Raw genomic sequence first — 14,665 nt, 5'->3', positions numbered from 1 at the left:
GCTGAATCTAGCAAAGCTAATCCTTTTTAGCCTATTGCAGAGTGTGTTAGTCAGTGGAGTAGCCTATCTGTGTTGCAAGATATACCACCTGTGTATAGAATACCAATTTTTTTACTGCACCTAGTGAAGTAAAATCTTTTGGGCATAGCATCATTCTATTAGTCCATCTATACTGACCTCCATCAGGTTGCAAACTGAATATAATTTTTTTCTGCATCTAGCTCTGAAAAAATATTTGAGCTTCTAGCAGTGTGTGGGACTTGGTCTATTAGTCCATCTATACTGACCTCCATCAGGTTGCAAATTAAAAATAATTTTTTTCTGCATCTAGCTCTGAAAAAATATTTGGGCTTCTAGCAGTGTGTGGGACTTGGTCTATTAGTCTATCTATACTGACCTCCATCAGGTTGCAAATTAAAAATAATTTTTTTCTTCATTTAGCTCTGAAAAAATATTTGGGCTTCTAGCAGTGTGTGGGACTTGTTCTATTAGTCCTTCTATACTGACCTCCAGCAGGTTGCAAATTGAATATAATTTTTTTCTGCATCTAGCTCTGAAAAAATATTTGGGCTTCTAGCGGTGTGTGGGACTTGGTCTATTAGTCCATCTATACTGACCTCCATCAGGTTGCAAATTAAAAATAATTTTTTTCTGCATCTAGCTCTGAAAAAATATTTGGGCTTTTAGCGGTGTGTGGGACTTGGTCTATTAGTCCATCTATACTGACCTCCATCAGGTTGCAAATTAAAAATAATTTTTTTCTGCATCTAGCTCTGAAAAAATATTTGGGCTTCTAGCAGTGTGTGGGACTTGGTCTATTAGTCCATCTATACTGACCTCCATCAGGTTGCAAATTGAATAAAAAAAATTTCTGCATCTAGCTCTGAAAAAATATTTGGGCTTCTAGCGGTGTGTGGGACTTGGTCTATTAGTCCATCTATACTGACTTCCATCAGGTTGCAAATTAAAAATAATTTTTTTCTGCATCTAGCTCTGAAAAAATATTTGGGCTTCTAGCGGTGTGTGGGACTTGGTCTATTAGTCCATCTATACTGACCTCCATCAGGTTGCAAATTAAAAATAATTTTTTTCTGCATCTAGCTCTGAAAAAATATTTGGGCTTCTAGCGGTGTGTGGGACTTGGTCTATTAGTCCATCTATACTGACCTCCATCAGGTTGCAAATTGAATAAAAAAATTTTCTGCATCTAGCTCTGAAAAAATATTTGGGCTTCTAGCGGTGTGTGGGACTTGGTCTATTAGTCCATCTATACTGACCTCCATCAGGTTGCAAATTAAAAATAATTTTTTTCTGCATCTAACCCAGCCAATAGTTTTGGCCTAATACCACAGTTTGGCCACTCAGCTCTGCTCGGTTACCATCCATTGTTTTTTTGTGCAAACAACTCCAGAGTTGTGAATTAGTTAACCACCAAAATGAGTGGAAAAAGGCCTGCTGCTGGTGGAAAGGGGAATAGGCGTGTTGGGAAGGGGAAAAAAGGTTGTGTCTGTGGGGTAGGTGCAGAAGAAAGACCATCTTCCAGCCAAACTAAAATGTCTACTTCTTTTAGCGGACAATGTGATAAGATCCCTTTCTTACGGCCACGCCAATCGCTACAAATTCCAGATGAGGCACAAAAACAGCAGGTGCTTCAACGGATATCAAGTGCTCCTTTAAGTGGGCTCTCCTCCACATCAACTTCAACATCACAAATACTCCAGTCCTCAAAGGTGTCACCCAAATCGCACTTGCTTCCTCACAGCTCCCAAATCTCCAGCTGCCCGTCTGAGTATGAGGTAGAACAGATGGTTGAGTCTGCAGAGCTGTTTACTCATACTATAGCCTGGGAATCAGAGGTCGACTCCAGCGCTTCTGTGAATCCAGACGAGGAAATGATCTGCACTGATGCCCAGAATCTTTATGAGTCGGATCCAGGACCAGACGCAGAAGGTTCTGACCATAATGTAGACCCTCATTCCCAAACTGTAACTCCTGTTGGTGGAGACAATGAGGAAGACGATGATAAGACTCAAATACCTGATTGGAGCGACAACTTTAGTTTTTTGTCAGGGCAGGAACAGGTTGGCTCTGAGGACGACGGGTGTGATAACGCACAGGGTGATGATGATGAGGTCGGAGATCCCACTTACTGTCAACCCACAGTCAGCCAAGAGATGAGGTCAGCAGAGGAGGTGGAGGAAGATGCTAGTGACGACGAGGTCAGGTTGCGCCTTCCTGGACAGAGACGTAGTACTGGAAGCACGTCAACAACTGCATCCTCAAACACAACTCTGCCTCTCACCACAAGTCGTGGTGGCTCTTCAGGTCGCATGGGTGCTAAGCCTTGCATAGCCTGGGCATTTTTTCAGATCGATAAAGATGACCCAACTCGTGTTATCTGTAACATTTGTCAGCAAAAGCTAAGTAGAGGCCAAAAAATACATAGTTTGAGTACTTCATGCATGAACCGGCACATGGACATGAAGCATAAGTTGCAGTGGGAAGCTCAGTGTGCTACAATGTGGTCTAGCCGGCCGGGCCAACCACCGTCTGCCATATCTTGTGCATCCGCAGCCTCTTCATCCTCTGTGACTGGGGGGACAGCAGTCACACCTGTTTTGGGGCGCAGACCTGCCACCTCTTTACCCGCAACAGCCAGCGTGATTGGCAGGTCATCATTTTCTTTGGAGGTGGTAACACCAGCTGGTCTTGAGCGCTGTCCGACATCGATAGCACCACCTTTGGATCAAGGCAACCTAACATGTCCGCCTGCATCTTCCTCACAGACCAGCAGTTTGCCGGGGACACCCTTATCAACCCCGTCTAAGCACAATAGCCAGCCCTCGGTCCCTCAGATGTGGACAAGTAAAAGACCATTTCCTCCTAGCCATGAGAAAGCTAAGAGGTTGAATTTCACCATCTGCAAGCTCTTGGCTACAGAAATGCTGCCTTTCCGCCTGGTGGACACAGAGGATTTTCGAGACCTTATGTCCGTCGCAGTGCCCCAGTACCAGATGCCCAGTCGGCACTACTTCTCAAAGAAAGGTGTGCCTGCGCTCCACCAGCATGTCGCACACAACATCACCGCTTCTTTGAGAAACTCTGTGTGTGACAGGGTGCATTTCACCACAGACACTTGGACGAGTAGGCATGGACAGGGGCGTTACATGTCGCTGACTGGGCACTGGGTAACTATGGTGACAGCAGGACAAGGGGCTGCTGTCCAAGTCTTGCCGTCCCCACGAGTTGTGCGTCAATCCTCTTTATGTCATTTTTCCTCCACTGCTTCTGCCTCCTCAACCTCCTCTCGGTCTTCCACCTGCACCCAAAGCCTGTCTGGTCATGCCACAAGCTTTCTAACTGCGCAGAAGGGATCCTGCACACCTTCTTACTATGCTGGCAGTAGGGCTCAACGTCATCAGGCGGTTTTTACATTGAAATGTCTGGGAAATGTGAGTCACACAGCTGAGGAGTTGTGGTCAGCTCTGGAGAACCAATTTCATGAATGGTTGTCTCCACTGGACCTGAAACCAGGGAAGGCCGTGTGCGACAATGCTGCAAACCTGGGTGCGGCCCTTCGCCGGGGCAATGTCACACACGTGCCTTGTATGGCTCACGTGTTGAACCTGGTTGTCCAGCAATTTTTAGCCGACTATCCCAGACTAGATGGCCTTCTGCAGAGGGCACGGTCGCTGTGTGCTCACTTCCGCCGTTCGCATCCCGCAGCTCAGCGACTTACATCTCTACAGAAGTCGTTGGGCCTGCCACTTCACCGGCTAAAATGCGATGTGCCTACCCGGTGGAATTCAACTCTGCACATGTTGCAGCGACTGTGGCAGCACCGACAAGCCCTGGTGCAATACGTTCTGACGTATAGCCTGGGCCAACGAGATTCAGAGGTGGGGCAAATCACGCTGGAGGAGTGGTCTCAGATCAGGGACCTATGCACCCTTCTGCACAGTTTTGAAATGGCGACGAAGATGTTTAGTGCTGACGATGCCATTATTAGCATGACTATTCCGGTGATTTACATGCTGGAGCACATGTTAAACAGAATTCGGAGTCAGGTGGTGGCACAAGAGGAGGTGGAGGAAGTAGAGGAGGAGGAGTTGTATGCGGAAGGGCTAACATCTGCAAGGTCCAGAAGGTCGGCAGCACCAAGGCGGCAGGCATGTGAGGGTGGGGGAGATGGTTTTACCAGGGCGCATGGTAGCAGCCAAACTAGTGAGGAAGGTGCAGGAGCCCAGGAAGAAGTGGAGGACGAACTGATGGAAGACTCATCAGATGAGGGAGACCTTGATCACATTTCTGTTGTGCGAGGTTGGGGGGAGAGGACAGAGGAAGGAAGCATGATTGTTACCTCGCCACCAACACAACAGGGACTTGGTGCTCCTGGATGCGCAACACACATGAGTGCCTTCTTGCTGCACTACCTGCAACATGACCCTCGAATTGTGAGAATTAGAAATAATCCTGACTACTGGGTTGCCACACTGTTAGATCCCCGGTACAAAAGTAAATTTGCAGAAATTATTCCTGCCATAGAAAGGGATGCACGCATGCAGGAGTATCAGCAGAGACTGTTGCAGAATCTTACATGTGCTTTTCCACAAAATACCAGTGGTGCACGTAGTGAATCTCACAGTTCCAACCTGCCAACCGTGGGACCGTCAAGTGTTCAGCACTCAAACCGTAACAGAACCACAGTATCTGCTGGTAACATCAATTTTGCGGAATCATTTCACCACTTTTTTAGCCCATCCTTTGCAAGGCCACAGGAGACAAGAAGTCTGACACATAGTCAACGCCTAGAGACGATGGTACAGGAGTATCTCCAAGTAAACATTGAAGCCACGACTGTGTCACTGGACCCTTGCTCTTTTTGGGCTTCCAATCTGGATAAATGGCCGGAGCTAGCCACTTACGCCTTGGAGATCTTGTCATGCCCCGCAGCCAACGTTCTGTCTGAACGCGTGTTCAGCGCTGCTGGTGGTGTGCTGACAGATAAGCGCACGCGGCTCTCCACTGATAATGTAGACAGACTCACGTTCATAAAGATGAACAAATCATGTATCCGAAACAACTTTTCTACCCCTGTGTCATCCTGGGGAGAGTAAAAGCTTGATGATTGGTTAAAATCACCCTACCAACCGTTTTAAGCTTTCAAATTACTAATCATGTTTATCTGTATCTTGACTGGAAAATAATTTGGGCTTTGTAGCAGTGTGCAGCACTGATCCTATTAGGCCATCTATAATAAGCTTCACCAGATTTAAAATTAAAAATAATTTTTAGCTGCATCTAGCCCGGAAAATAATTTTGGGGCTCCGAGATGCGCAAGACACATAAGTGCCTTCTTGCTGCACTACCTGCAGCATGACCCTCATATTGTCAGAATTCGAAGTAATCATGACTACTGGGTTGCCACACTCTTAGATCCCCCAAACTTTTCGATCAACCTTTTCATTTTAATAAAGACCAAAAAAATGGTCATTTTTGAAATTATAAGCATTAGCAGGTTGTTAGAAACTGAAATCAAACAGTTTTCAACTCAAAACTTTATTCTAGGTGATGTTACATTTTCACATAGGACCCCTTGTTCGAAAGGAGCTTCTGAACTCTCTCGTCCATTGAATTTGTCAGGTTTTGGATGGTTTCTGCTTCAATTGTTTTGCATGAGGACAGAATACCCTCCCAGAGCTGTTGCTTAGATGTGAACTGCCTCCCGCCATCATAGACACTCCTTTTAATGATGCTCCAAAGGTTCTGAATGGGGTAGAGGTCAGGGGAGCATGGGGGTCACACCATAAGTTTGTCCCCTTTTATGCCCATATCAGCCAGAGATGCAGATGTTTTATGTGCAGCATGAGATGGTGCATTATCATGCAGAAAAATGATCTTGCTGTGAAATACACGGTTCTTCTTCTTGAACCATGGCAGGAAGTGCTGTTTGAGAAAATCCACATACATTATGGAGTTCATCTTTAGCGCCTTCAGGGATCCTAAAGGGGCCGACAATCTCTCTCCCCATGATTCCAGCCCAAAACATTACTCCACCTCCTCCTTGTTGGCGCTGTAGCCGTGTTTGCGTGGGGTGTCCATCAACCAGCCATCCTCCACTCCATTGATCTGGACCATCGAGCGCTGCACGGCACTCATCCGTGAACAAAACAGTTTTGAAATCAGTCTTCATGTAATGTTTGGCCCACTGGAGCCGTTTCTGCTTGTGTGAAGTGGATAGAGGAGGTCGACAGGATGGCGTATGCACAGCTGCAAACCTCTGAAGGACCCTGCATCTTGTTGTTCGGGGGACGTTGGAGGCACAAGCAGCTTCAAAAACTTGTCTGCTGCTATGACAAGGCTTTTTTGCCGCTGCTCTTTCAACCTGACGTAATTGCCTGTAGGAAAGAGTCCTCAATTTGCCCTTATCACGTGTGTACTGTGAATCAGCTACATACTTCTTGATTGCCAAGACACTTCATCCTGATCATCGCACAATGTTGATTGTAGTCATGCCTTGACCTAAACACTCCACAATTTGTTGCTTCTCAGCAGCCGACACATCCTTTTTCTTTCCCATTTTGGCAGAAAATGTAGGCTGCTTAATAATGTGAGAGAGCCTTCTTAAGTAGTCTTGCCTTTCATTGGACACACCTGCCAAACTAATTAGCACAGGTGTCTGCAATTGCTTACAGTGATATAAAGAGCCCTGACACACATCACCATCAATGAGTTTAACTGACAAACAAACAAATTCTTCCCTTATCACTCCTAAACACTTTTTGCATAATAATTTGGAACGCGGTGTACATGTGCTTTTCCACAAAACACCAGTGGTTCACGTAGTGAATCTTACAGTTCTAACTTGCCAACCGTGGTCTGTATGGAATTGTTCAATAAAGGGCCCAAAATTAAGATAACATAGATGGGAGAGGTCTCTATGAATAGGAATTCCTAAGTATTTGATACCCTGTGAGGGCCAGGCAAAGGGAAAGTTGGACTGGATGGAATCCTATATGGATTTAGGGAGGGAGACATCGAGGGCCTCAGACTTCGCTGCATTGATTTTAAAATTTTACCATGTAACAAAGTGATCTATTTCAGCCATAACAGCAGGGATGGATATATGTGATTGAGTGATATATACTAGGACATCATCAGCAAATAGAGAGCACTTGTACTCGGTGCCTCCCACCTCAATCCACCTAATATTGGGGTTATGGCGAATTGATGAGAGCAGGTGCTCCGTCACTAGGATGTATAAGAGAGGGGACAGAGGACATCCCTGCCTTGTCCCATTGGTGATTGTGAAAGGTGATGAAAATGTTCTGACGCACCCCCTGGGCCTTGGGACACCCGGAGCCGGACCCTTTTTGGTGGATGCTGGTGGTTGTAGTCTTCGTGGCGGCGATCCGGTTCCGTGGCTCAGGGCGGTCAAACCAGTGGCGGAACTATTTATGTGGTTTTGATGTTTAAATGTCCGACTACGCCACCCGTGGATTGCGGTCAGAGTGAACCGCCGCTACAGGGCAGACCGCTAAGGCTGGTGTTGTGGGTGCAGCAGAGCGTAGCATAACTCCCCACGGGAGGAGTATAGCCTCAGGGCAGTGTATGCGGAGGATGGGGGTGATGGTGCAGGGCAGCAGCAGTAACGACACGGAGTCAGTGATGCAGTTCAGGGCCTTTACTCACAGTTCTTATTATCCAGACCACGTCTGCAGGTAACGGCTGCCCACGTCGTACTGTGCTCACCAGGTGAGGGGCTCAGACAACTCCCAGATAACTTTGGAGCGCTTCACAGGACCCCCTTTGTGTGTCCTTTGTCTGGCCTTTCTTACCAACACTTCTGTCCGGCTGCCTCGGGCCTCCTCTTGGTAAACTTGGCGCCAGTTTCCCTGACCCTATGTGGTGCCTTCCTAGCGGGTGGAGCAAGGGGCTGCGCCACATAAAATGTCAGAGCCTCCGGTTTCTAGCTGAGGGTCGTTTCCTGCCTCCACTAGTTCGGGGACCGGTCTCCCCCTTTGGCCTGACCCCTCCACGCAGGTGGATTCGGGCGTGCGGTGGCGACTCGCCCGTCCGCACCCCTGGGATCCCTTCATTCCTCGTTCCTGGAGCCTTCTCCGCTCCTCTTCCTTCCTTCTCCCTCTTGCAGGCCTGGGCCTCTGTTACTAGGCCCGCCTCCGGAGCAGAGCTCATGCAGAGCCCCTGCTCCCTGCCACTTCTGCTCAGACTTCTCTGCACTGAACTAAGATGGTGCCCACCTTTTATACTCCCTTCTCAATGCACCCAGGAACTGCTTCCTCCCTGCTCCTGCACTGCAGGGTTCCCCTTCCTCAGTGTTCCCTCCCCCCACTCCAGCCAGGGACAGGGACTGTCGTGCCCATCTCAGGGGCATATTGGTCGCCCTGCCCCACGGCAATGTGGTGTAATGCATGCAGGTGTCGGGTCCTGATCCACACTCCATCCTTATCTGAGAGTGAGATATCACACCTCTGGGTGAGGTGCAATACGTCTGTAGCAACCGAGCCCTCGGTGCTACAGTTCCATTTATCTTCAGCCTAGGTGACGTATTGTGATACAGGGCCGTGATTTTGGCTATAAAAGGGTCCCCTAGACCCCTACCCCAAGCTTTTTAAGAGAATCATATATGGCGTGCCAGGAGACTCTATGGAATGCTTTCTCAGCATCCAACGAGAGTATCTACTTACAAATTTTTAACTGCATCTAGCCCAGGAAATACTTTGTGCCTAGTAGCAGTGTCTGCTAGTCAGCGGATTATCCCGGCTGTTAAGCAAGCTACACCACCTGTAGTTTGGACACTTAATTTTTTCAAAGGAAATGCTTCGGGACCACGGGATACTTAGCGAAGAGCATCAGGAGGCACCCCAAGGCATAGGGGCTGGGACTGGCATTAGGATGCCTTGCGGTGGACAGCCGAGCTCGATCCTTATAAAAGCTTTTTAACTGCAGCAGCTTTAGTGGACGCTACTGGAGCTGGAATTACGCGGCTGCTGGCATGAGACTTGCCCTCCAATAGATCCTTGTAAATGGATTTAAAGTGTATTCATTCAAATTAGAGGGACAATTTAAATTAAAAAGCTTAGAGCTGCCTCCACCACAGGGGGGCTCTCTCGACCCACCAGCGGACAGGCACCAGTATTGGGAGAGGGGGGCTGGCCGTCAGGGTTCACCGCGGCTCTGGCACAAACCCGGCGACACGGAGGTGGCACGGGCAGGAGCGGACTGGCCGTCTCGGCTTCTCACTTTTTGGATTTTAGAAGGGCATGACATGCCTATATCTGTTTCTCCCCCTCCTTTTACTCCTCCACCTCTTTTCTTTTCGCATGACTATATGTACTTGTCACTTTTCCATGTGTTAGTTGTGTCTTCTGAGCAGTTTGTCAGCTTTTTGACACCTTTGAAGGTGTTTTCTATGTGTTTCTATGTGTTTTTGTTTGCCTGCCATTGGTTTTAACGGTGTTCGAAGGTGTTCGACGAACAGTTCGGCGAGCACACGGGTGTTCGACGAACCGAACCGAACTCGAACACTACGGGGGTGGCTCAACACTACTCTTCGCTTTTCCCAGAAAGCACCTGGAATATGCAAATTGTCCTCTTCAAGCTTCAATCCCTGGTTTGGTGATGTTTTCCAAGCAGCTGGTCCCGGCAGTACCCAACGATCTTCTAGCTGAAGGAGACTCTTCGCTTTTCCCAGAAAGCACCTGGAATATGCAAATTGTCCTCTTCAAGCTTCAATCCCTGGTTTGGCGATGCTTTCCAAGCAGCTGGTCCCGGCAGTACCCAACGATCTTCTAGCTGAAGGAGACTCTTCGCTTTTCCCAGAAAGCACCTGGAATATGCAAATTGTCCTCTTCAAGCTTCAATCCCTGGTTTGGCGATGCTTTCCAAGCAGCTGGTCCCGGCAGTACCCAACGATCTTCTAGCTGAAGGAGACTCTTCGCTTTTCCCAGAAAGCACCTGGAATATGCAAATTGTCCTCTTCAAGCTTCAATCCCTGGTTTGGCAATGCTTTCCAAGCAGCTGATCCCGGCAGTACCCAACGATCTTCTAGCTGAAGGACACTCTTCGCTTTTCCCAGAAAGCACCTGGAATATGCAAATTGTCCTCTTCAAGCTTCAATCCCTGGTTTGGTGATGCTTTACAAGCAGCTGGTCCCGGCTGTACCCAACGCTCTTCTAGCTGAAGGGGACTTTTCGCTTTTCTCAGAAAGCACCTGGAATATGCAAATTATCCTCTTCAAGCTTCAATCCCTGGTTTGGTGATGCTTTCCAAGCAGCTGGTCCCGGCTGTACCCAACGATCTTCTAGCTGAAGGGTACTCTTCGCTTTTCCCAGAAAGCACCTGGAATATGCAAATTTTCCTCTTCAAGCTTCAATCCCTGGTCTTCAATTCCCTAGTAATTCGGTCAAGAACTGGGAGCGAGAAGATGTGGCTGTTGGTTGTGGCACATTTTCACCTTGGCCACGGCCCCATCCTCGGCACGCACCATCACCAGAACGTCCAGTTCCACGTCCCTTGCCACGCGCCTTGCCCATTGTAAATGAAGTAAAATAGCTTACACTCGCACTAACAATGGCAAAAGGGTAATAAAAAGGAGATTTTAACCGTGGAACTGCAAAACCACAGTTAAAATTTCCTGGTGTATCCCAGACTTGTTAAAATAGATATATTGGCGTCTGAACAGTCAGCGACACACTCAAACTGTTTTTTTTATTGAAAAAAGGCAAGCAGGTGGATAACACCCAGATTTGAAACGTGGAAGAGGAAAAACACAGTTCTAGTTCTCTGGCCTACACCAGACTCTTTTAAACAGATATATTTGTGTCTGAACACTCACAGACACACTCAATTTTTCTTTTTTTTGGGGGGGGGGAATACCAAAAGGTTAATAAGACAGGTATTTGTACAGTCTGAAAAAAATAAAAATCACTATTTAGATGAAAAAAAAAGGATTTTTCCTGGCCCCTGAGACCTGGGGCTAAGTCTATAAATTTGACCAGCAGGAGCACACAGGACTGTAATGCAGTGTTTGTTGGTATAACCACTGTGTCTCCTATACAGCCTGCCTGCCTGATTTCTGGGATGGATATTAGTCCTGAGAAGGACTGTTTGTTTGATTTGGTAGGCTTTAGAGACACTACACTAACTATTTTGCAGTATAAATCTCTCCCTAGCTCTGCAGCACTGACCCTACACTGTCTGATCCAGAGCGACTGCGTCCAAGATGGCGGCTCCCGGTTTTAAATACTCGAGGTGACGCTGTGCGGCCAGCCAATCACTGTAATGCCCACAAACAACATGGCTGCGGCATTACAGTGACTGGCTGGCAATCCCTGCATGTTCATTGGCTCTGAAAAGAGCGCCAAACGTGCAGGGCGGTGACCCGAGCTCCCGCCCGAGTAACCCGGAAATGCTCGGTGCTCGCCGAACATCCCGAGTAGTGAGATGCTCGGGCGAGTACCGAGCAGTGTCGAGCATGCTCGCTCAACACTAATCATATCCCATGAATATCTTAGATTAGGATTGCTGTATGTTTAAATAATGCACTCCTTAGTTTATGTCACGCACAGTTAGCATCTAAACCACAAGCTGAGGTTGTGATGGAGTTACAAAATGTATTAACAAGGTATATTTGCAGTGCACACCTAAGCTGTTGTCACTTTCACAATTCCAATATAAAGGAGATTAATTGACAGATCTCCTTAATAGCTGACCAATTGCGTAACCTTAATCCCCTAACAGGATTAGGTCTCAATCCCATATAAACTTTAATAACAAGGGGGATTTCTGTTTATCACCACCATATTAATACACTGCACTCAGTTCACAGGATCCCCTGTCAGGGCTCAAATTGTGGCCGCCAGATTCAACATCAGTACTCCAGTGTCAAGTGTAACAATAACACTAAGTGTGTTTCCTGATGTGCCCACCCATCACAGGGTGGGTGAAACACGTAGAGAGTTTTGATAGGCAGGGGATGTTGTCACTATACTGCAATGTCCAGCCTCCATTATAATGTTAAAGAGGGTGTTATTCATGGCAAGTGGATTTGTCAAAACAGACAAGGTTATCCACTACAAGCATTGAAATCTTAACATTTGGGATCAGTGCAGACTTTCATGCACTGATGCCGATGATTAAATCGACCATATCATCTGTCTGCCTGCCTGTCCGTTGACTGTCATCTACATCTTTCTGCTGCTGCCAATGGGATCACACTCTGCTGGGCATCTACTCTCTGTCCATCAAGTCATCTATACTGTAGTACTGCTGCAGTCGGGCTGCCATTGCTGGCTTTAAAGTGCCAAGCATCTTGTTGCCTGCTCTGTTCTAACTCTCTACTGTGGTGCTCCTACTGCAGCCACTGCACAGCCATGCCAGTCACACATCTCTTAGTCCTCACTTTTATAGTGCTAGACAGTATTATTTATGCTGAGAAACAAACTCTCATGTTTGTGTACCCTCAAGAAATAGCATTCGAAATGAGGCCAGGTGATAACAATCCATAACTTAAAACAGTGCAACTGTTTTGTATCCATGAAAAAAAGGGATAATTTTTTTTACTGCTTGATAGAAAGCTTTTGTAATTTCCTAATCATTTTGTGATTAGCAAACTAGTTGTGGACTGCAGAAAAGGGATAATTTTGTTCAGTTCTAGTTGAGAGTCAATTACTTATTAACATATAAAACAGTTCACCTGTTTTGTCTCTAATTAAATGGATAATTTTTGGACGGATTATGCAAGAGTTATTGCTTCTTTATTTAGTAAAGCGCAAAGCTCTTTAAACTCATTAAATAGGGATAATTGTTCTATCCAATCATGTGAAAATGTCACGGGTTCTTTTGTTTGCACCACTTGTCTATAAACAACAACATTGCAAGCATACTTTTTAGACCATGTATACAATTTAGATAGCCAAAAATGTCTGTTAAATATGCTGCTGGTTACTGCTGGGTATCATCTTTTTTCTTCTAGCCATCTTTTTTCTTCTTGAAGTTATTTTGAGATTAAAAAGGCCGTGTTTGCATTACACAGCTCAAAATGTTTTCCATTGACTCCAAGTGGAGCACACAATGTTCTACACATATTTTCCAGGCAATTAGATTCCTTTTAAATATGCGATTTGCATCAATTTATTCTCTGCAACTCTGCAAAGCCAAATTCTTTGTGAAATTTTGGCAAAGATGGCGCGTTTGAATTTCAAAAGATCCGCTTTATCTCTAGACAATATCCATTTATGAAGATGGGAATAACCCTTTAATTGCATCCTTGCTGGAAGATATATTGCATATACAGTACAGACCAAAAGTTTAGACCCACCTTCTCATTTAAAGATTTTTCTGTGTTTTCATGACTATGAAAATTGTACATTCACACTGAAGGCATCAAAACTATGAATTAACACATGTGGAATTATATACTTAACAAAAAAGTGTGAAACAACTGAAAATATGTCTTATATTCTAGGTTTTTCAAAGTAGCCACCTTTTGCTTTGATGACTGCTTTGCATACTCTTGGCATTCTCTTGATGAGCTTCAAGAGGTAGTCACCGGAAATGGTTTTCATTTCACAGGTGTGCCCTGTCAGGTTTAATAAGTGGGATTTCTTGCCTTATAAATGGGGTTGGGACCATCAGTTGTGTTGTGCAGAAGTCAGGTGGATACACAAGCTGATAGTTCTACTGAATAGACTGTTAGAATTTGTATTATGGCATGAAAAAGCAGCTAAGTAAAGAAAAACGAGTGGCCATCTTTACTTTAAGAAATTAAGGTCAGTCAGTGCGAAAAATTGGGAAAACTTTGAAAGTGTCCCCAAGTGCAGTTGCAAAAACCATAAAGCACTACAAAGAAACTGGCACACATGAGGTTAACAGCAGCTCAGATTAGAGACCAGGTCAATGCCACACAGAGTTCTAGCAGCAGACACATCTCTACAACAACTGTTAAGAGGAGACTTTGTGCAGCAGGCATTCATGGTAAAATAGCTGCTAGGAAACCACTGCTATGGACAGGCAACAAGCAGAAGAGACTTGATTGGGCTAAAGAACACAAGGAATGGACATTAGACCAGTGGAAATATGTGCTTTGGTCTGATGAGTCCAAATTTGAGATCTTTGGTTCCAACCACCGTGTCTTTGTGCGATGCAGAAAAGGTGAATGGATGGACTCTACATGCCTGGTTCCCACCGTGAAGCATGGATGAGGAGGTGTGATGGTGTGGGGGTGCTTTGCTGGTGACACTGTTGGGGATTTATTCAAAATTGAAGGCATACTGAACCAGCATGGCTACCACAGCATCTTGCAGCGGCATGCTATTCCATCCGGTTTGCGTTTAGTTGGACCATCATTTATTTTTCAACAGGACAATGACCCTAAACACACCTCCAGGCTGTGTAAGGGCTATTTGACCTAGAAGGAGGGTGATGGGATGCTATGCCAGATGACCTGGCCTCCACAGTCACCAGACCTGAACCCAATCGAGATGGTTTGGGGTGAGCTGGACCGCAGAGTGAAGGCAAAAGGGCCAACAAGTGCAAAGCATCTCTGGGAACTCCTTCAAGATTGTTGGAAGACCATTTCCGATGACTACCTCTTGAAGCTCATCAAGAGAATGCCAAGAGTGTGCAAAGCAGTCATCAAAGC

Source organism: Phyllobates terribilis, unplaced genomic scaffold (assembly GCF_046119375.1).
Source record: "Phyllobates terribilis strain yellow unplaced genomic scaffold, ASM4611937v1 Scaffold_11__3_contigs__length_659146591, whole genome shotgun sequence".
Lineage (NCBI taxonomy): Eukaryota > Metazoa > Chordata > Amphibia > Anura > Dendrobatidae > Phyllobates > Phyllobates terribilis.
This window is presented reverse-complemented; position numbering follows the sequence as displayed.